Genomic DNA, 24,550 nt, shown 5'->3' with positions numbered 1-24,550 from the left:
TACCCGGACATAAGCATAACTAGTAGCTACGCACGGACTCTCGCCACCCCGTACGTACGTAGCCCCCACAATTAGAAGGGAATATTAATTTAAATCACCTATGGGGTAAATTCCCTCTTACAAGGTTAGACAAGAGACTTACCTCGTCTCAAAACTCACTTTCCGGCCTCAAATTTACTCCAAAGCCTCAACTCGATGCGGAACAATCCTAAACTAGTCAAATGTTGTATAAATCGATCAATATATGTTCAAAAGTTCATATTCTAACTATTAGAGTGATTACCCAACCCCAATTAAAGGATCCCTAAAATTGATCCCCGGGCCCACGTGCCCAAATTTCGGAAATTTTTGAAAAGAGTTGTTACCCATAACCTCACAAACTCAAATATATACTTTTCACTCAATTCCATAACCATTTTCGTGGTTAAATCGCATTTCTATCAAAACCTAGGGTTATTCATCTAAACCCATAATTTTCACAAATTTTCATGTTAAAATCTACCCATGATCTATGTATTGAACTCATATTGCATAGAAATTACTTATCTCAATTAGCTAGGTGGAAATACCCCTCTTTAGAGCTCCACAATCGCCCAAGTGTGTAATAAATGAACTCAAAAATAGCCTAAGTCTCGACTTAAATGAAGGTTCTGCCCAGCGGTTTTCCGCTTCTGTGGTTCATTGGCCGCATCTGTGAAAGTCTCATCACAGATGCGGTCCTCCCTTGGCTGTCCTAAATCCACATTTGCGGAATAATGGCTTGCTTCTGCGATGCCGCTCCTGTGGCATACGAGCCGCACCCGCGCTTTCTCACGCTTCTGCGGTTCTTTGACCGCTTCTGCGGTCGCGCATCTACGCCCTCCTTGTCTGCATCTGTGGTTTCTGGGCTGCCTACGCTGGGCCACTTCTGCAGTTGTTGTCTCGCTTCTGCGAGCTCGCACCTACGGCTAGTCCTCCACATGTGTGATTACACCAGAAGTCTGGTGCTTCAGCTGTACTTCCAAGTCCAAATGAGTTCCGCACCTCGTTCGATTAACACCCGAGGCCCCGCCCAAACATACCAACAAGTTTGAAATCATAAAACGAACTCGCTCGAACCCTCGGAACGCATAAAACAACATAAAAACCAAGAATCACACCCCAAACCAAATTGAATCAACTTATGAACTTCAAGTTCTTCCAAATTACTCCGAACGCGCCGAAACATACTTAATCTACTCGGAATGACACAAAATTTTGCGTGCAAGTCTCAAATCATCATACAGAACTATTCCCAGGCTCGAAATCTCAAACGGATATCGATAACACCAAAACCTACTCCAAACCAACTTTAAAGAACTTTAAAAACCTTCAAGGTGTCAACTATCAATATTAAGTGACGAAACACTCCCAGGTCATCCAGAACTCGATCCGAACATATGTCCAAGTCCAAAATCATCATACGAACCTATTGGAACCGTCAAATCCCGATTCTGAGGTTGTTTACTCAAAATGGTGACTCAAGTCAAACTTAGCCTTATTTAGCCAACATTAAGGAACCAAGCGTTCCGATTTTAACCCGAACCCTTCCAAATCCCGAACTAACCATCCCCACAAGTTATAAGACAATAAAAGCACATACGAGAAGTCTTATTTAGGGGAATGGGAGTCTAGAAGGCAAAACGACCGGTCGGGTCGTTACATTCTCCACCTCTTAAACAAATGTTCGTACTCGAATGGGTCTAGAATCATACCTGAAGTGCCAAATAGGTGTGGATATCAGTTACCATGTCCTCCTCGGCCTCCCAAGTCGTCTCCTCGACTAGTTGGCCCCTCCACTGAACTTTTACCGCAAAAATCTACTTAGACCTCATCTGGTGAACCTGCCTATCAACAATGGCAATTGGCTCCTCCTCATAACCCATGCCCTCATCTAACTGAACAGTGTTGTAGTCTAACACATGCGACCTGTCGGCATGATACCTCCGGAGCATAGACACGTGGAAAATCGGATGAACTCCTGATAGACTAGGAGTCAAGACAAGCTCATAAGTAACCTCCCCAACTCGCCTGGACACCTCAAATGGACCTATAAACCTTGCGCTCCACTTGCCCTTCTTCCCGAATCTCATGACCCCCTTCATCGGCAAGACCTTCAAGAGGACTTTCTCGCCCACCATAAATGATAAATCACTGGCCTTCTGATCCGCGTAGCTCTTCTATCTGGATTGTGCTGTGCGAAGTCGCTCCTGAATCAACTTTACCTTTTCTAAGGCATCCTTCACCAAATCAGTACCATATAGCTTAGCCTCGCCGGGCTCAAACCATCCGATGGGAGAACGACATCGCCGACCGTATAAGGCCTCAAATGGAGCCATCTCGATGCTGGACTGATAACTGTTGTTGTAAGCAAACTCGTCCAAAGGCAAGAATCAATCCCACTTCCCTCCAAAGTCTATCACATATGCTCAGAGCATATCCTTCAAGATTTGAACTATCTGCTTCGACTGCCCGTCAGTCTGCGGATGAAAGGTTGTGCTGAGCTCTACACGGGTCCCCAACTCACTCTGTACTACTCTCCAGAAATGCAAAGTAAACTGAGGGCCCCTATCTGATATGATGGAAACAGGCACACCATGCAACCGAACAATCTCCTGAATATAAATCTGGGCAAACCTCTTTGAAGAGTGGGCAGTACAATAAAAATGGAAAGACTCCAAGGGACTGCGACGTCCAAGCAGCCCTACCTTGAATCCTTGCGATGACACTCTAATCTCTGTCCGAATCCGATATCTCCAATATCTGGCTCTGCACAAAAATGTGCAGAAGTATAGTATGAGTTCACCACAGTCGATACCCAGTAAGTATCAAGACTAACCTCGGTAGAATAGTGACGAGGTACAGTCAAGACACTCACTAGTCAAATAACTTGTGTAATATAGCAGTATACGATAATAATGGAAAGCAAATAACAGTAATGGGAACAAGAATCGACCAGTGGTATCAACAACAAGGCAATAAGAATACCACAATTATTGTCCTACCAAATAAGGAATACCAATACAGCCAATTAAACAAGTCTTCAAATACAAATTTTTTCACAATAAAATCACTTTGTGATACCTCATCTCATAGTCATAAAATACGGGTCTCAGCCCATGCTCATATTCCACGGTACCTCGTGCTCATGTCTATATCACAACTGCACAGACAACTCACGTGCCCAAAATATCACTATAAATACCACCACATGTGTATCAACAAAGAAATGAGTTTATTTTAAAAATTGTTTGAGTGAAGAAAATGATATTTCAATTAAAATAAAGCATCAGATAAGCTACTAATTAGATGTAAAACTTATTAAATTAAAATATACGAGTAATTTCTTTTATTTAAAACAATTCAATCATAAAAAACAAGTACAAACCAGAAATACAAATCCTCAAAGTCTTGTACAAAAAAGCCAAAGCCAATACAATACAACAAGAGATACAAAACACTTAATATTAAATCAAATAATACATCATGGAGAACACAAGAATTTGTATATTACGGAAAAATAAAATAACCAAAGGCAAGTGCAGCCATAGAGAAATATCAGCAAAGGGCACTCCCGAGGTACCGTCTCGTAGTCCCAAATCATAAATAAATTTCAACAAAGGGCATTCCCGAGGTACCGCCTCGTAGTTCCAAATTATAAATAAATTCACAATCTTTCCTTATATCACCGCGGGATCCTTCACATTTACTTTTTAAAAATTATTTTTTTCCGAAATAGCATCCCACGTTTTGGTCACCCTTATCACACTGCATGATTTCTAGTAGTTCCCCTACTAGCCACGCGTATCAAGCCCTCCTTATCTCATCGCATGCGTTTCAACACCCAGACCTTATACCGTCGCATGTGTATCAATATCACAATATATCATAATTCGCACCTCAAGTGCCCGATTATCACAACATAACGCAACTTGCACCTCAAGTGCTCAAATATCAAAACATATCATAAATTGCACCTCAAATGCTCAAATATTACAACATATCAAAAATTGCCCATCAAGTGCTCAAATACTACAACTTGCCACAGAAATCAACAATACATTATTTTTCACAATAAGGAGCTCATGGCTCGACCATAATGTGCACAAAATCTTAATAAAATTATTTGGGAGTGAACAACTCAACAAAATAATATTTCACAATTTAACACTCTGTATCAATATGATTTACGACCTTTATAACTCATTACCAATTTCAACAACATGAACTGGGAAGTAATTCATCAAGGAACAACGCCTTCTTTAATCCAAATTTTTGATAATTATATTAACACCCCAATTTAAACTTATTTAATTAATTATTTGCAGATGGAAAATCCATAAGGAATTAAATTCCAAGAAAATATTAAATCAACAAACACACGAAATTCACATAAAAATCCAAGTGACAATCACACCAAATTATCATATAAAATACAAACTCGACAAACAAGAAATGAGGCATGACAAATTCAAGGATTTACTAAATGCCAACAATTATCCAATTTAATACATAAATATTCCTAAGACTTTAAACCAATAAAATTTGCACATATAAGCCCGAGTACGTACTCGTCACCTCGCGTACACGACTTTCAATCACACAACTTCCACATAAGTCTCAATGCCTAAGGGGTAATTCCCCCACACAAGGTTAGGCAAGATACTTACCTTTTTGAAGTTAGGCCGATATTCCAAAATCACCTTCTTGCTTGAATTGACCTCCGAACAGCTCAAATCTAACCAAATTAATTGTATAACTTAATTAAAATTCATCGAAAATAATTTCGGATTATAAAACGTCAACTTAAAATTTTACATTAAAAAGTCAATCAAAAGGGCCTGCATCTCGGAACCCGGCAGAAATTTTACGAAATCCGAACACCCATTTTGATACGAGTTAAACTATACTAGTTTCACTCAAATCCGACTCCGAATCGACATTCAAATCCCAAAAATTCATTTAATGAAATTTCTATAATTTTTCCCAAAATTTCCATCTCAAAATAGTAATTAAATGATGAAAGTAATGATATATTCTTGTATATTAACCAAATTCGAGTTAGATACACTTACCCCAATGATTTCTTAAAAACTCCACGAAATATCGCCACAAACCGAGCTCTCTAGGTCCAAAAATAAAAAATGAGATGAAACCCTCGTTTATATGGTACAAAATTCGATCCCCATTGTGCTGACCACACATTTTTATTGCGGTCTGCACATTTCCAAGTTCCGCGGCCGCGGTCCAAATTGTGCGGCAGCACTTCAGTGTGACTACAGTGCCAGGCTTTAGTATATTGACCATAAATTTCTGTACAAATGTCCAAATAATTAATAATATACCTTTCTGGAAACTAGACTCAAAGGGATACAACTTTAGTCTTTGAATCATCTCCAAATTCCTTGTAGATTAAAATATATAAGCTTCCGAAGTGTGACCATCGAACCTGAAAATCTCCTTTCTGCGGCCGCGAGAAATATTGTGCGGACCGCACAATTTCAACTGCGGACAACACAATTTGAACTGCGGTCCGCATAATTACCACTGTCTCCACACTTTGGAAGGTTGCGGCCGTACATCCGCACTCCAAAATTTGCCCTCTGCACTTCAACTATCCTAAAACATCATTAGAGTGCCGAATTGCACAAACTCGTTCAAAACTCACCCTGAAACTCACCCAAGCCAATCGGGACCTCAACCAAACATACCAACAAGTCCTAAAATATAACGCGTACCTGCTCGAGGCCTCAAACCACATCAAACAACGTTGAAACTATGAATCGCACCACAAATCGAACTCCTAAATTTTTAAATCTTCCAACTTCCAAAACTCGTGCCGAAACATATCAAATTAACCCGGAATGAGGTCAAATTATGCATGCAAGTTCCAAATGACATAACGAAGCTAATTCAACTCTCGAAATCACATTCCGACCCCGATATCACCAAAGTCATTTTCCGGTCAAACTTTCAAACTTTTCAATTCCAACTTTCGCCATTTCAAGCCAAAATCAAATACGGACTTTCAAATAAATATCCGGACACACTCCTAAGTCCAAAATCACCATACAGAGCTATTGGAACCATCAAAATTCTATTTTGGAGTCGTTTGCTAAAAATTTAACTCTCCGGTCAACTCTTTTCTTTTAAGCTTCTTAAATAAGAATTATTCTTCCAATTTGATACCGAATCATCCGAAAACCATACTCGATCACACTTGCAAGTCATAATACACATTACATAGCTGCTTGGGGACCTTAAGTCGCTAAATGGGACATAAATTCTTAAAATGACAAGTCGGGTCGTTACCGAATCAATCGTTGGAGTCTCTGTGGTAGTATCCCGAACATAGGCTAGATAAGCCAAGCAACCCTTCTTGACCATGTGTCGATCTGTCACAATCCCAAATTCCCTCCACAGGATGTCGTGATGGTACCTAGTCTCTAAGACTAGGTAAGCTTATCAATGTGGAATAACAATAGAAATCTAAAATTAATAAATCTAAAATTTACATAATTATAACTCCCAAAACCCGGTAGAAATAAGTCACAAGCTTTTAAGAATTTATCCGCAATGTCTCTATATATCAGAGTCTCAAAAAAATAAGGAAGCAATATAATAAGGATAGAAGAAGACTCCAGAGTCTGCGGACGCTGGCAGATATACCTCAAAGTCTTCGTATACAGGTAGCTCACTGATATCTGGGCTAGTAGGAAGTACCTGGATCTGCACAAAAAGATATGCAGAAGCGTAGTATGAGTACACCACAACGGTACCCAGTAAGTGCCAAGCCTAACCTCGGTAGAGTAGTGACGAGGTCAGGTCAAGCCCTACTGGAATATTAAAAGACATGGTGAAATGTTTAACAATATAATAACAATAAAATGACAATAAAAATGAATCAAGTAATAAGTATGTCATGATTAAATCACACAGAATAAGGGAAGATAATACCTCGCGGAAACAAAACAAAATTTTTACAACTTTAAGAAAATCACAACAATAATCAAAAGCAAATGCAGCCATAAGGAAATATCAACAAGGGCACTCCCGAGGTACCGCCTCGTAGTCCCAAATCATAAATAAATTCACAGCATCTCATTTCCATATATCACCGCGGGAGCCTTCACCTTTAATTTTAAAGAAAACATATTTTTCCGAAATAGCATCCCGCGTTTTAGCCACCCTTATCACACCACATGACTTCTAGTGGTTCCCCTACTAGCCACGCGTATCAAGCCACCCTTATCTCACCGCATGCGTTTCTGTAAGGATTCGGCTAGTCGCTTCGAGAATTGTAGCCCCGTTCCCCTTTTTTGCTAATTTTTATGCTTCACTGTTATTTTATGACTTACCGGGTTAGTTGGTTCGGGTCCGGAGTGAATTTAGAGTGAATTGAGACACTTAGTCTCTTAATTGAAATCTTAAGCTGGAAAAGTCGACCGGATGTCGACTTATATGTAAACGACCTCAGATTAGAATTTTGATGGTTCCGTTAGCTCCGTTGGGTGATTCTGGACTTCGGAGAGTGTCCGGATTGTGATTTGGAGGTCGGGAGTAGAATTAGGCTTGAAATGGCGAAAGTCAAATTTTTGGAAAGTTTGATCGGGGGTTGACTTTTTGATATCGGGGTCGGATTCCGATTTCGGAAGTTGAAGTAGGTTTGTGGGGTCATTTGTGACTTGTGTGCAAAATTTGAGGTCAATCAGATGTGATTTGATAGATTTTGGCGTCGTTTGTAGAATTTGGAAATTTCAAAGTTCATTAGGCATGAATCCGCGTGTAATTCGTGTTTTGATGTTGTTTGAGGTCATTTGAGGGTTTGACTAAGTTTGTATGATGTTTTGGAACTTGATGGTATGTTTGGTTGAGGTCTTGGGGGGCCTCGGGTGAATTTCGGGTGGTCAACGGATCATTTTTGGACCTTGGTTGATGTCTGATGTCTGCTGCTGTGTTTTTCTGGTTTCCTCTTATGCTTTCGCGGGAGGAGCTTTGCGTTCGCGAAGGGTGTTTGTGAGTTGTGAATTTTCTTTCTTCGCATTCGTGAAAAAGAGGAAGCGAACGTGAAGTTGTAGTCTATGTGTGCATCGTGAACGCGAGAGTGGTGTCGTGTTTACGAAGAGGAGTGAGGCAGCTGGGGACCCCCAACCTTTTGGTCTACGCGTTCGCGAGGCATGGGTCGCGTTAGCGAAGGTCAGTGTTGGTAAAGCATCGCGTTCGCGAAGCGTTGGTCACTTTCGTGAAGAGTTAAACTGAGAGGCAGTCAAATTGGTCTACGCGAACGCGAGGGGATGGTCGCGTTCGCGAAGAAAGAAATCTGGGCAACAATCTTTAATTTCAAAATGAGGGTTTGAACCTATTCTTCATATTTTGAGCTAGAGACCACAGATTTGGGCGATTCTTGAAGGCATTTTCGTGGAGTTGATTGGGGTATGTGATTCTTACTTGGTTTTGGTTAAATTCCATGATTATATCTTTAATTCTATCATCTAATTTGTGATTTGGGGTGGAAAATTGGGAAAAAGAGGAAGTGTTTTTGAGTTAGATTTTTGAGGTTTTGAATGGGATTTTATTATCGGATTTGAGTAAATTTTGTATGGTTAGATTCGTGAGTGAACGGGCTTACGGGTTTTGTGACTTTTATCGGATTTCCAGATGTGGTCCCGGGGCCGGCTTTTGACCAATTTCGGATTTTGGCTTATAATTTCGTATTTTTCTTATGGAGTTGATTCCTTTAGTCCGTATTGATTGTATTATACTGCTTGTGGCTAGATTCGAGACGTTCGGAGGTCGATTCGCGAGGCAAAGGCATATTGGAGTAGAGTTTTACTTAGATTGAGGTAAGTAACAATTTTAAATCTGGTCCTGAGGGTATGAAACCCCAGATTTTGGTGTTATATGATTGTTTTGGAGGTGACGAACATGCTAGGTGACGGGCGTGTGGGCGGGCACCGTGGAAATTGTGCTTTGGTCCATTCCGTGAAACTGTGAAGTTGAATAAACTTATTGTTAACTATATACTCTTCATGTGTTATAGAAATTTGACTGTGAATCATGTTAGAGACCATAATTAGGCTATGTGTTGGTACTGTTGGGACCCATAAAGGCCGTGTTACATGTTGGATTACCTGCTAAATGCTATTTGTACTCAGTCTCAGTGTTATTCGCATATAATATCTCAGTCTCTTTTATTCTTGTTGATACATCATATTATTGCTGTTTGGGCTGATTTTCCTGATTTTAGAGAGCCCGAGAGTCTGGAAAGATTGCTGACTGAGTGAGGCCGAGGGCCTGATTGTGAGGATATTTATGGGATCGGGCTGCACGCCGCAACATGTTTTCATTGATTCATGCCATGATTTGGCTTAATATAGCGCTTGGGCTGAAGGAGCCCCTCCGGAGTCTATACACACCCCAGTGAGCGCAAGTACTTACTGAGTGCAAGTGCTAAGTGCCGAGTGACGAGTGCTGAGTAACTGTGATGAATGAGTGGCTGTGAGGAATGAGTGATTGTGAGGTTGGAGTGAATGGGAGGACAGAGTGATTGTTGCCCCTGAGAGGCTGTATATGATTTCATTGTTGTTGCACATAGTTCCCATATATCACTGATTTTGGAAAACTTCTGAATAATACTTTTATCTGGTTTTTACTTGAATTTGGCACGAATAAACTGATTTGACGTAATTTGCCGGATTTGAAAGCATGTCTACTTTTCTTGTTGAGACTACTGAAAGTGAATTATAACTGTGTAGCTCATCACTATCTTTTAGTTCCTTATTTATTACTGTTACTTATTGAGTTGGTTGTACTCATGCTACACCCTGCCTTTCGTGTGCAGATACGGGAGTTTTTGGACGCGGAGAGTGTTGATATTTTGCGTAGCTGATCGTTGGAGATACCGAGGTAGCTGCCTGGCGTTCACAGTCCTTGTTTCTCCTTCCTTATCCCTTCTTTCGTTGTATTTGGATCCAAACTGTTACAGTTGTTTCATTTTTAGACTGATTATGTATAGATGCTCATGGCTTAGTGACACCCCGATATTGAGAGCTATTTCCGCACTTGTATTTTGGGTTTTACCCCCTTATTTATGAAAATTTTACCTATTTCAAATGTCTTGAATTATTTTTCTGTTAAATACTTGGAGTATTTGGAAATGACGGCTTGCTAGTACCATCGATAGGCGCCATCACAACAGGTTAGGATTTGGGTCGTGACAAGTTAGTATCAGATCCTAGGTTACATAGGTCTCACGAGTCATGAGCAGTATTAGTAGAGTCTTGCGGATTAGTACAGAGACGTTTGTACTTATCTTCGAGAGGCTACTGAACCCTTAGGAAATTCCACATTCTTGAATTCTTGTCGTGCGAATCTTTTGATTCTGGTGATTAAACTTCTGTTGTTCTATTCTCTCACAGATGGTGAGGACATGTACTATGGGACAGGATGGACAGCCAGCTGTACCACCAGTTGGGGCCGCGAGAGGCCGAGGTCTCGTTAGGGGCAGAGGTGCAGCTCGCATAACAGCTAGGGCAGCACCTGCAGATACACTAGTTGCCCTAGTTCAGGAGTAGGTTCCAGTTGTGGATGAGCCTGTGGGACCAGCTTAGGCACCACCCGTGCCCATTGTGATTCCAGGCCTTCAGGAGGCCTTAGCTCAGATTTTGTCCGCGTGCACCAGTCTTGCTCTCTGTTCCGGCCGCAGCAGCCACTTCTCAGGCCGGGGGAGGTGCTCAGACTCCCGTCTCCCGCACACCAGAGCAGATGGTACAGGGACTCTAGACACCGGGGGTACCACCAGCCCAGCCTGTTGCAGTCGTTCAGGACTATGTGGTTCCTGTCATGCCTGATGATGAACAGCGTAGATTGGAGAGGTTTGGGAGACTCCAACCTCCATTTTTCAGTGGTACAGAGGGAGAGGATGCACAGGGCTTCTTGGATAAGTGCCAGCGGATACTCCATACAACAGGTATTCTAGAGACCAGTGGGGTCTCGTTCACTACCTTTCAGTTCTCTGGGGCTACCTTCAGTTGGTGGGAGGCTTACGAGAGGCGTAGGCCAGTCGGTGCAGCACCCCTTACTTGGCAACAGTTCTCCATTCTCTTCCTTGAGAAGTTCGTGCCTCAGTCCCGCAGAGAGGAGCTGCGCAGGCAGTTCAAGAATCTTCGTCAGGGTGATATGTCTGTGACGCAGTATGAGATGAGATTTTTTGTGTTGGCCTGTCATGTTGTCTGGTTGGTTCCCACAGACAGGGAGAGGATCAGGAGGTTCATAGATGGCCTCACTTTTCAGCTGCGATTGCTTATGACTAGAGAGAGAGTGTCTGGTGCTACTTTTGATGAGGTTGTCGACATTGCTCGTAAGATTGAGATGGTTCGCAGCCAGGAGCGGGGTGAGAGGGAGGCCAAGAGGCCTCGTGGACAGGGTGGATTCAACGGTGTTCCTTCTGGGGGTCAGTTCTACCACGACAGGGGTCGTCCTTACAGGCATGCTCAGACGGTTCGCCCAGTTCACCGTGGTGCATCATCTGGCCATGGTTCACACAGTTATCAGTAGGGTCACTCATCTCTCAGTGCCCTTCCAGCTTAGAGTTCATCCCATGATCCATCGGGTCAGGGCTCGTCAATGCCAGGTCCTTCTACCAGTTATCCTGGAGCTCGGGGCTCCCTTCAGTCCCCATCACCCATACTAGGGAGTTGTTTTGAGTGCGAGAAGTTTGGAAATGTGTGGAGGCAGTGTCCTCGTCATCAGGGAGGTCCAGTGTAGCAGAGAATTCAGGTTGCGTCTTCTGCACCAGTTGCTACACCACCCGCTCAGCCAGCTCGGGGTGGGGCCTAGTCAGCTAGAGGTCGCCCTAGAGGGGGAGGCCAATCAGGTGCCGGTCAGGCCCGATTCTATGCTCTTCCCGCTAGACCAGATGTCATTGCTTCCGATGCAGTGATCACATGTATTATCTCTGTCTTCCACAGGGATGCCTCTGTATTATTTGATCCTGGTTCTACTTATTCATATGTGTCATCGTATTTTTCGCATTATCTGGATATGCCCCGTGAGTCTCTAGTTTCATCTATTTATGTATCTATGCCGGTGGGCGATACTATTATTGTGGATCGGTTATACCGGTCGTGTGTAGTGACTATTATGTGATTGGAGACCAGAGTTGACCTCTTGTTACTTTGTATGGTTGATTTTGATGTGATCTTAGGTATGGACTGGTTGTCTCCATGTCAAGCTATTCTGGATTGTCATGCTAAGACCATGATATTGGCGATGTCGGGGTTGCCGAGGATTGAGTGGAGCGGCTCTATAGACTATGTTCCTAGTAGAGTGATTTCATACTTGAAGGCTCATTGAATGGTTGAGAAGGGTTGTCTATCTTATCTGGCCTTTGTGAGGGATGTTAGTGCAGAGACCCCTGCTATTGATTCTGTTCCGGTGGTTTGAGATTTTTCGGATGTGTTTCCTGCAGACATGTCGGGCATGCCGCCTGACAGGGATATTGACTTCGGTATTGATTTGTTTCTAGGCACTCAACCTATTTCTATTCCACCGTATCGTATGGCACCAGCGGAGTTGAAGGAGCAGCTTCAGATACTCCTTAATAAGGGGTTTATTTGGCTTAGCATATTACCTTGGGGTGCACCAGTTCTATTTGTGAAGAAGAAGGATGGTACTATGAGGATGTGCATTGATTATAGGCAGTTGAACAAATCCATAATCAAGAACAAGTATCCTTTGCCGCGTATTGATGATCTATTTGACCAGCTTCAGGGAGCGAGGGTGTTCTCCAAGATTGATTTGAGGTCAGGATATCACCAGTTGAAGATTCAGGACTCAGATATTCTTAAGATAGCTTTCAGGACCCGTTATGGTCATTATGAGTTCCTTGAGATGTGTTTTGGGATGACCAATGCCCCACCAGCGTTCATGCATTTGATGAACAGTGTGTTTCAGCCTTATCCTGACTCGTTCATTATTATATTTATTGATGATATCCTGGTGTACTCTCGTAGCAAGGAAGAGCATGCCCAGCATTTGCGGATCGTGTTGCAGCGGTTGAGGGAGGAGAAACTTTATGCAAAGTTCTCCAAGTGTGAGTTTTGGCTGAATTCAGTGGAGTTCTTGGGGCACGTGGTGTCCAGTGAAGGTATTCAGGTAGATCCGAAGAAGATAGAGGCGGTTCGGAGTTGTCCCAGACTGTCCTCAGCCACAGAGATTCGGAGTTTTCTTGGTTTGGCTGGTTATTACCGTCGTTTTGTAGAGGGTTTCTCATCTATCGCATCGCCCTTGACCAAATTGACCCAAAAGGGTGCTCCTTTCAGGTGGTCGGATGAGTGTGAGAAGAGCTTTCAGAAGCTCAAGACTGCTTTGACCACGGATCCAGTTCTAGTTCTACCATCAACTTCTGGTTCTTATACAGTGTATTATGATGCTTCTCGCATCGGTATTGGGTGTGTTCTGATGTAGGAAGGCAGAGTGATTGCTTATGCTTCACACCAGTTGAAGCCCTCTGAAAAGAACTATCCTGTCCACGACCTTGAATTAGCAACTATTGTTCATGCCTTAAAGATCTGGCGGCACTATTTGTACGGTGTCCATTGTGAGATTTACATTGATCACCGGAGTTTGCAGCATCTGTTCAAACAGAAGGATCTTAACTTGCATCAGCGGAGGTGATTGGAGCTTCTTAAGGACTATGATATCACCATTTGTACCATCCCGGGAAGGCTAATGTGGTGGCCGATACCTTGAGTTGTCGGGCAGAGAGTTTTGGGAGCTTAGCATATCTTCCAGCAGCTGAGAGGCCATTGGCATTAGATGTCCAGGCCTTAGCCATCCAGTTTGTCAAGTTGGATGTTTCTAAGCCGAGTCAAGTATTGGCTTGTATGGTCTCTCGGTCTTCTCTTTATGATCGTATCAAGGAGCGTCAGTATGATGACCCCCATCTGCTTGTCCTTAAGGACACGGTCAAGCACGGTGATGCTAATGAGGTCACTATTGGGGATGATGATGCATTGAGGATGCATGGCAGGCTATGTGTGACCAATGTAGATGGTTTGCGTGAGTTGATTCTCCAGGAGGCTCACAGTTCACGATATTCTATTCATCCGGGTGCCGCGAAGATGTATCGGGACTTGAGACAACATTACTGGTGGAGGAGAATGAAGAAGGACATAGTAGAGTATGTGGCTCGGTGTCTAAATTGCCAGCAAGTGAAGTATGAGCATCAATGGCCAGGTGGGTTGCTTCAGAAATTAGAGATCCCGGAGTGAAAATAGGAGCGGATCACTATGGATTTTGTTGTTGGGCTTCCACGGACTCAGCGGAAGATTGATGCAGTTTGGGTGATTGTGGATAGGCTGACCAAGTCAGCTCATTTCATTCCTGTGATGACTACCTATTCTTCCGAGCAGTTGGCTCGAATTTATATTCACGAGATTGTCAGGCTTCATGGCGTACTAGTATCTATCATCTCTGACCGAGATATGCAATTTACATCACGGTTCTAGAGGGCCATACAACATGAGTTGGGTACTCGAGTGGAGCTGAGCATAACATTTCACCCTCAGACGGACGGACAGTCTGAGCGCACCATTCAGATATTAGAGGATATGCTCCGTGCGTGTGTGATAGATTTTGGAGGTTCTTGGGATCAGTTCTTGCCACTAGCGGAGTTTGCCTACAATAACAGTTATCAGTTGAGCATCCAGATGGCACCGTATAAGGCTCTGTATGGTAGGCGGTGTAGGTCTCCAGTGGGTTGGTTTGAACCGGGCGAGGCTAGATTATTGGGTACAGACTTGGTTTAGGATGCTCTGGAGAAGGTTAAGGTGATTCAGGATAGACTGCGCAAAGCCCAGTCTAGATAGAAAATTTATGCAGATCGGAAGGTCATGATGTTGCATTCATGATTGGAAAGCGGGTCCTGCTCCGGGTGTCACCCATGAAGTATGTTAAGAGATTCGGAAAGAAGGGCAAGCTGAGCCCGAGGTTTATCGGCCCATTTGAGGTGTTGCGACGTGTTGGGGAGGTTGCCTATGAGCTTGCCTTGCCTCCCAGTCTAGCAGGAGTTCATCTAGCTTTCCATGTTTCTATGCTCCGAAAGTATCACGGCGATCCGTCTCACGTATTAGATTTCAGCTCAGTCCAGTTGGATAAGGATTTATCATATGTTGAGGAGCCGGTGGCGATCTTGGATAGGCAGATTCAAAAGGTGAGGTCGAAGAATATTTCTTCTGTGAAGGTTCGGTGATGGGGTCAGCCGATCGAGGAGGCGACTTGGGAGACCGAGCAAGATATGCGCAGCAGTTATCCTCTTCTTTTCACCACTTCATGTATGTCTCTATACTCGTTCTAGGACGAACGTTTGTTTAAGAGGGGGAGGATGTAACGATCCGACATTTCGAGAGTTGTAGCCCCGTTCCCCTTTTCTGCTCATTTTTGTGTTTCACTATTGTTTTATGACTTACCGGGTTAGTTGGTTTGGGTCCGGAGTGAATTCAGAGTGAATTGAGACACTTAGTCTCTTAATTAAAATATTAAGCTAGAAAAGTCGATCGGATGTCGAGAAATATGTAAACGACCTCGGATTAGAATTTTGATGGTTCTGTTAGCTCCGTTGGGTGATTCTGGACTTAGGAGCATGTCAGGATTGTGATTTGGAGGTCGGGAGTAGAAATAGGCTTGAAATGGCGAAAGTCAAATTTTTGGGAAGTTTGACCGGGGGTTGATGTTTTGATATCGGGGTCGGATTCCAATTTTGGAAGTTGCAGTACGTTTGTGGGATCATTTGTGACTTGTGTGCAAAATTTGAGGTATATCGGACGTGATTTGATAGGTTTTGGCGTCGTTTGTAAAATTTGAAAATTTCAAAGTTCATTAGGCTTGAATCCATGTGTAATTCATGTTTTGATGTTGTTTGAGGTGATTTGAGGGTTTGACTAAGTTCGTATGATGTTTTGGGACATTGGTTGATGTCTGATGTCTGCTGCTGTGTTTTTCTGGTTTCCTCTTATGCATTCGCGAAGGGTGTTTGTGTGTTGGGAATTTTTGTTCTTCGCCTTCGCGAAGAAGAGGTCGCGAACGTGAACGCGAAGGTGTGGTCTGTGTGTGCATCGTGAACGCGGGAGTGGTATCGCGTTTGCGAAGAGGAGTGAGGCAGCTGGGGACCCCCAACCTTTTGGTCTATGTGTTCGCGAGGCATGGGTCTCATTCGCGAAGGTCAGTGTTAGTAAAGCATCGCGTTCGCGAAGCGTTGGTCACTTTCGCAAAGAGTTAAACTGAGAGGCAGTCAAATTGGTCTACGCGAATGCGAGGGGACGGTCGCGTTCGCGAAGAAGGAAATCTGGGCAACAATATTTAATTTCAAAAACGAGGGTTTGAATCCATTCTTCATATTTTGAGCTAGAGACCACAGATTTGGGCGATTTTTGAAGGGATTTTCGTGGAGTTGATTGGGGTAAGTTATTCTTACTTGGTTTTGGCTAAATTCCGTGATTATGTCTTTAATTCCATCATCTAATTTGTGATTTGAGGTGAAAAATTGGGAAAAAAGAGGAAATGTTCTTGAGTTAGAATTTTAAGGTTTTGAATTGGATTTTGTTATCGGATTTGAGTAAATTTGATATGGTTAAACTCGTGAGTGAATGTGCTTACAGGTTTTGTGGCTTTTATCAAATTTCGAGACATGGGCCCGGGGCCGGCTTTTGACCAATTTCGGATTTTGGCTTATAATTTCGTATTTTTCTTATGGAGTTGATTCCTTTAGTCCGTATTGATTGTATTGTACTGCTTGTGGCTAGATTCAAGACGTTTGGAGGCCGATTCGCGAGGCAAAGGCATATTGGAGTAGAGTTTTGTTCGGATTGAGGTAAGTAACAGTTTTAAATCTGGTCCTGAGGGTATGAAAACCCGGATTTTGGCATTATATGATTTTTTTGGAGGTGATGGGCGTGTGGGCGGGCACAATGGGAATTGTGACTTGGTCCATTCCATGAAACTGAGAAGTTGAATAAACTTGTTGTTAACTATATGCTCTTCATGTGTTATAGAAACTTGACTGTGAATTATGTTTGAGACCATAATTAGGCTACGTGTTGGTACTGTTGGGACCCACAAAGGCCGTGTTATATGTTGGATTACCTGCTAAATGCTAATTATACTCAATCTTAGTGTTATTCGCATATCATATCTCAGTGTCTATTATTCTTGTTGATACATCATATTATTGTTGTTTGGGCTGATTTTCCTGATTTCTGAGAGTCCGAGAGACTGGAGAGATTGCTGACTGAGTGAGGCCGAGAGCCTGATTGTGAGGATATTTATGGGATCGAGCTACATGCCGTAATATGTTTTCATTGATTCATGCCATGATTTGGCTTGATATAGCGCTTGGGCTGAAGGAGCCCCTCCGGAGTCTGTACACACCCCCAGTGAGCGTAGGTACCTACTGAGTGCGAGTGCTGAGTGCCGAGTGCTGAGTACATGTGAGGAATGAGTGATTGTGAGGTTGGAGTGAATGGGAGGACTGAATGATTGTTGCCCCTGAGAGGTTGTATATGAATTCATTATTGTTGCACATAGTTGCCATATATCACTGATTTTGGAAAACCTCTGAAGGATACTTTATCTAGTTTTTACTTGAATTTGGCACGAATAAACTGATTTGCCGTATTTGAAAGCATGTCTACTTTTCTTGTTGAGACTACTGAAAGCGAATTATAACTGTGTAGCTCGTCACTATCTTTCAGTTCCTTATTTATTATTGTTACTTACTGAGTTGGTTGTACTCACGCTACACCCTGCACTTTGTGTGCAGATCCAGGAGTTTTTGGACGCGGAGAGTGTTGATATTTCGCGTAGCTGACCGTTGGAGATACCGAGATAGCTGCCTAGCGTTCGCAGTCCTTGTTTCTCCTTACTTATCCCTTCTTTCATTGTATTTGGATCCAAACTATTACAGTCATTTCATTTTTAGACTGATTATGTATAGAGTCTCATGGCTTAGTGACACCCCGATATAGGGAGTTATTACCGCACTTGTGTTTTGGGTTTTACCCCTTATTTATGAAATTTTTACCTATTTCAAATGTCTTGAATTATTTTTCTGTTAAATATTTGGAGTATTTGGAAATGACGGCTTGCCTAGTACCATCGATAGGCGCCATCACGACAGGTTAGGATTTGGGTCGTGATAGTTTCAACACCCAGACCTTATACCATCGCATGCGTATCAATATCATAATATATCACAATTTGCACCTCAAGTGCCCAAATATTTCAACTTGCCAAAATAAATCAACAACAACAATATTTTCCACAATAAAGAGCTCACGGCTCATGCCAAAATAAATCAACAATAATATTTTCCATAATAAGGAGCTCACGACTCAATCACAATGAGTACGAAAATCACACAAAATATTAAGAAAAAATAATATTTCATAAATTTAACACCTTGTCTAAATATCAAAATTTTAAATGTAAAATACTTCATTTTTAATAATATTTAAATTAAGAAATCTATCCTTCAAATAATGCACATAACATAAGAAATAAAGTTTCAACTAAACAGGTAAAACACTTAGCAGGAACAGGTCAGGCAAATTTAAAATACGAAAATATATTAATGATGATGAATATAACAAAATAAAATAATTTAATTAATATGCAACAGTGCTCTACACAATTTAAATACATAATATTCCACATTTAGCCGGTGTACACACTCGTCACCTCGTGTACACGACTTTTAACACATCAACATTTTTATATCAATACCAATCCTAAGGAAAATTCCCCCCACACAAAGTTAGACAAGTCACTCACCTCAAATCGCGCTCAATCAGTCAAGTAGTATGCCTTTTCTTTGGTTTTTTGACTCTGATCGGCTCGAATCTAATCATAATTAATTCGATTCAATAAATACAAATAATAGGAATAAATTCCATAAAAAAATATAAATTTTCTAACAAAATCCGAAATTTAACCCAAAACTCGCCCGTGGGACCCACGTCTCAGAACCCAACAAAAGTTACAAAATACGAATGCACATTCAACCATGAGTCCAACCATATATTTTTTACTAAAATCCGACATCAACTCGACCCTCAAATCTTCAAATTAAACCAAGTGGGTTTTCTAAAGCTTCCAACTTAATTCACCAATTAAATGTTAAAAATAACCATGGATTTGGGTAATTTATCCAATATTGAGTTAAGAACACTTACCCCATTGTTTTACTTGAAAATTCTCCTGAAAATTGCCTCTTCCCGAGCTCCAATTAGTCCCATTTTCAGAACTTAAACATTCTGCCCAGTGATTTATTCTATGCGAACGCAGATAAGGTCCCGCGATCGCGAAGTGCAATTGCAAGCTGCCCAGAAAAGACCCTACGTGATCGTTGTGTCCTTCACGCGATCGCGAAGCACATGTTCCTCAGCCCTACGCGATCGCAGACAGCCACACGCGATCGCATAGAGCAAACACGTGGCCCAGCCTTCTGCCTCATTCCTCTTCGCGAACGCGACATTTCCCACGTGTTCGGGTAGCACAGCCTAGCCATACCTACGCGATCGCGGATGCCTTCATGCGATCGCATAGCACAAAATCTCACTGCTCCAACTTAGCCTACGCGATCGCGGACATTCTCATGCGATCACGTAGAAGGAAATCAGTGACAGAAAACCAACATTCTTCAGCTGGAATGCAAAGTCCAAAATTGATCTGTTAATCATCCGAAACTCACCCGAGGCCCTCAGGACCTCAACCAAATACATCAACAAGTACTAAAATATCATACGAACTTAGTTGAAACCTCAAATCACATAAAAACAACGCTAAAACCATGAATCATACCCCAATTCAAGTTTAAGGAACTTAAGAATTTCCAATTTCTACATTCGATGCCGAAACCTATCAAATCAAGTCTGATTGACCTCAAATTTTGCACACAAGTCATAAATGACATAACAGAGCTATGAAAATTTTCAAAACTGCATTTCGACTCCGATATTAATAAGTCAACTCCCCGGTCAAACTTTCAAACTTAGATATCTATTTTAGCCATTTCAAGCCTAATTTACCTATAGACCTCCAAATAATTTTTCGGACACGCTCTTAAGTCCAAAATTATCATACAGAATTATTGGAATCATCAAAAATCTATTCTGGGGTCGTTTTCACATAAGTCAACATCCAGCCAACCTTTTCAACTTAAGTTTTAAACTTTGGAACTAAATGTTCCAATTCATTCCAAGACCTCACTGCACCCGAACCAATTACCCCGGCAAGTCATATAACAATTGTAAAGTACAAATTGAGAAATAATTGGGGAAATAAAGCTTTAATACTCGAAATGACCGGCCATGTCATTACACGATCCAATCTAGGCAAATCTGGCATCGCCAAGGTAACAGTCTTGGCATGGAAATCAAGGTTTGGCGTGATGCGGAGATAACCTATCCATGCCTAGGATGACCTCAAAGTCGGTCATATCAAGCAACAGAAGATCCGCTCTAGTCTCATAATCACATAATGTAACAATGCAGGACCGATAGATCCAATCCACAACAACAGAATCGCCCACTAGTGTGGACACATAAATAGGAGTACCCAAGGACTCACGAGGAACACCAAGTAATGAGCAAACATTGATGAAGCTTATGAATATGTAGACCCTGGATGAAATAGTACCGAGGCATCCCTACCGCACACAGAAATAGTACCTGTAATCACGACATCTGGTCGGGCTGGAAAGGCATAGAACCTGGCTGGAGTGCCTCCTAGCTGGCCTCCACCTCTAGGACGACCCCTATCCACCTGCCCTCTGCCTCTGGGCGGCTGGACGGCCGGTGGGGCAACTGGTGCTGGAATCATAGGCTGCTGACCCTGCTGCACTGCCTTGCACCGAAGCCTGGGGCAGAATCTCCGCATGTGACTAAGGTCCCTGCACTCGAAACAATCTCTCAGTACGGTAGACTGCTAACCTGAAGTCTGACCTTGATGGCCTGAATACACACTAGAGGATCCCTGAATAGCTGGCGGGCGGTAAGAAGTCTCTGGCATGGCACTAAAATAAGGTTGCACCAGACCACCCCGAGGAGGTGGCAGTGCTGGATATGTGGGCCTGCTAGACTGACCCTTGACGAATTGACCCCTGCCCTCATCCGGGGTACCACTGAACTCCCCAGAATACCAGAATCGCTTATCCCTCGTAGCTTGCTCCCAACCACGCTGACGTGAACCCTCGATCCTCCGAGCTATCTCTACAACTAGCTCGTAAGAAGTCCCCATCTCCCCTCTTGGGCCATAGTGGCCTGGCTAGCAGAGTGAAAACCGGCAACAAACATCTGCACTCTCTCTGCATCGGTCGGAAGTATCTTAAGTGCATGACGAGAAAACTCAGAGAATCTCGCCTCATAGTTAGTCACTGACAGCTGGCCCTGCTGGAGCTTCTCGAACTGAAATCGCAACTCTTCCCTCTGAGAGAGTGGAATATACGTGTTCAAGAAGAGGCGTGTGAACTGGTCCCAAGTCATGGGAGGAGAACCTGCTAGTATGCCGAGAAGATTTGACTGCCACCACTATCACGACCCAATTTTCTCATAGGCCTTGATGGCCCCAACACCGTTGTTAGGCAAGCCAACACCGATAAATCTAGTGGTTTCCACTTTCAATATGTTTGCAAAATGAATAACTTTCCTCATTGATAAAGGTTTTAGAAATTTACTGCTGTAAAGTAATTAAACAAAAGCAACTGAGTGCAAATCGAAGTCATAACAATAAATCCAAAATCATAAGTTTACTAATGTGTGCCAAGACCTGGTGTCACAAATGTGTGGGATGCTAGCAGAATATACAAAAGGAGGCTAATCTACTGTCTCAAGGAAATAGACATAATTATAAATCCAAAAAAGAGACTCTGGCTGCTGCTGAACGGCTCGGAAGGGCAACTCACCATGTAGTCTCGAGCTAGAAGTCAAGTATGCGCGCCGGACTGATAACCAGATGCACCTGCCTCAGATCCTGCACATCAAGTGCAGAGGTGTAGCACGAGTACATAAACAACATATACCTAGTAAGTATCTAGTCTAACCTAGAAGAAGTAGTGACGAGGGGTCGACTTCGACACTTACTAAGGGCCAAAAACATAATAATGTGACGTTCTAATTAAGCATGTGATATACAATGATAATAGTGCTCAAAACAAGAAGTAAGTAAGCAAAACCTTCGTTCAAGTAAGAATCAAACCATTTCTCTCATCTATTCCCTTCACCTTTCAAGTCCGTGAAGCATTATTAAATATAAAAAGGATTTCGATATCACTACGCACGAATTATGCCGAGGACGTACGGCCCTATCCAAATACACCGCAACTCTTCCCTCTGGGAGGGTGGAATGTACCTGTCCAGGAATAGGCGTGTGAACTGATCCCAAGTCATAGGAGGAGAATCTGCTGGTCTGCTAAGAAGATAAGCCTTCCACCACCTACGTGCGCTGCCCTCCAACTGAAAGGTAGTGAAATCCACCCCGTGAGACTCCAATATGCTCATGTTGTGTAGTCTGTCCCTGCACCTATCAATAATGTCCTGGGAATCCTCATGTCGCTAACCCCCAAATATCGGAGGGTGAAGCCTAGTCCATCTATCCAAAAGCTTCTACGGCTCGCCGACCGCAGCTGGTCTAGGCTCAGGTACGGCCGCTGCAACTGGCTAGGCCCCGCCCACGGGTAGTATACCCGGGGTCTGATATACGGCAGCTGCATGCCCAGATGCCTGAGCAGTTGGGGTCTGTGCCCCCCTCCCGCCTGAGATGTGGTTGGGTCTACTGGAAATAAACCAGCCTCGGTCATAGAATCCATGAACCACAACATACGGCCCATGACCTCCTAAAAGCCTGGTGCTGACGTGAGATCTACCCTACCTCGGGTCGGTGCCCTTCCCCGGCCTCTAGCCACATGGGGAGCAGCCCCTCCCGGGTCTGGAACGTCTGATGCGCGTGTTCTCACCATCTGTGAGAGAATAAGAGGAAGAAACTTCACCATCAACTGCACGATAGGAGATGAATAAAGAGTAGTTTCCTAACACCCCCAGCCTATCGAAGATAAGTACGAACATCTCCACTCTGATCCACAAGATTTTATTAGGCTTTCCCATAACTTGTGAGACCTACGTGAACCTAGTGCTCTGATACCATGTTGTCACGACCCAATTTCCTCATAGGTCTTGATGGCGCCCAACACCGTTGTTAGGCAAGCCAACACCGATAAATCTAGTGGTTTCCACTTTCAATATGTTTGCAAAATGAATAACTTTCCTCATTGATAAGGGTTTTAGAAATTTACTGCTGTAAAGTAATTAAACAAAAGCAACTAAGTGCAAATCAAAATCATAACAATAAATCCAAAATCATAAGTCTACTAGTGTGTGCCAAGACCTGGTGTCACAAGTGTGTGGGCTGCTAGTAGAATATACAAAAGGAGGCTAATCTACTATCTCAAGGAAATAGACCTAAATATAAATCCAAAAGTGAGACTCCGGCTGCTGCTGAACGGCTCGGAAGGGCAGCTCACCGTGTAGTCTCGAGCTAGAAGTCAAGTATGCGCGCCAGACTGATAACCAGATGCACCTGCCTCAGATCCTGCACATTAAGTGCAGAAGTGTAGCGCAAGTACATAAATAACATATACCCAGTATGTATCTAGTCTAACCTAGAAGAAGTAGTGACGAGGGGTCGACTTCGACACTTACTAAGGGCCAAAAACATAATAATGTGAGGTTCTAATTAAGCATGTGATATACAATGATAATAGCGCTCAAAACAAGAAGTAAGTAAGTAAAACCTTCTTTCAAGTAAGAATTAAACCATTTCTCTCATCTATTCCCTTCACCTTTCAAGTCCGTGAAGCATTATTAAATATAAAAAGGGATTTCGGTATCACTACGCACGAATTATGTCGAGTACGTACGGCCCGATCCAAATATACATAATAATATACCGTGCACTGCCTAGGGTCGAACGGCCCGAACTATATAATATATCAATAAATCTTGCCAAGGCGAACGACCCGCTCCCATGAGAGTAGTGGAAGTTTACCCCGCGCGCGGAATATATTTGCGAAGCGGTTGAACATATAATTTCTCAATTCATCATAGTATTTCTCAATTACATTCTAAAAATAAGAAATTCAACTTAGAGATTTAAATATTGAAATCCTAAACTTCCGCTTTAATCCAACAACTAGTAAGCATAAACAAGCAACGATATCAACAAAGCATGGTGTAAGCTTAAATCTACCTGGACATAAGCATGAATAGTAGCTACGCACGGACTTTTATCACATTGTGCGTACGTATCCCCCCACAAATAGAAGTACATATTGATTAAGTTCACCTATGTGGTTAATTCCCTCTTATAAGGTTAGAAAAGAGACATAGCTCGTCTCAAAGCCTGCTTCCCGGTTCAAGAATATGCTCACACCCTCAAGTCGGTGCCGAATCAATCCAAACTAATTAAACAATATACAAACTAA

The sequence above is a fragment of the Nicotiana tabacum genome, chromosome 2, assembly GCF_000715075.1.
Source record: "Nicotiana tabacum cultivar K326 chromosome 2, ASM71507v2, whole genome shotgun sequence".
Taxonomy (NCBI): domain Eukaryota; kingdom Viridiplantae; phylum Streptophyta; class Magnoliopsida; order Solanales; family Solanaceae; genus Nicotiana; species Nicotiana tabacum.
This window is presented reverse-complemented; position numbering follows the sequence as displayed.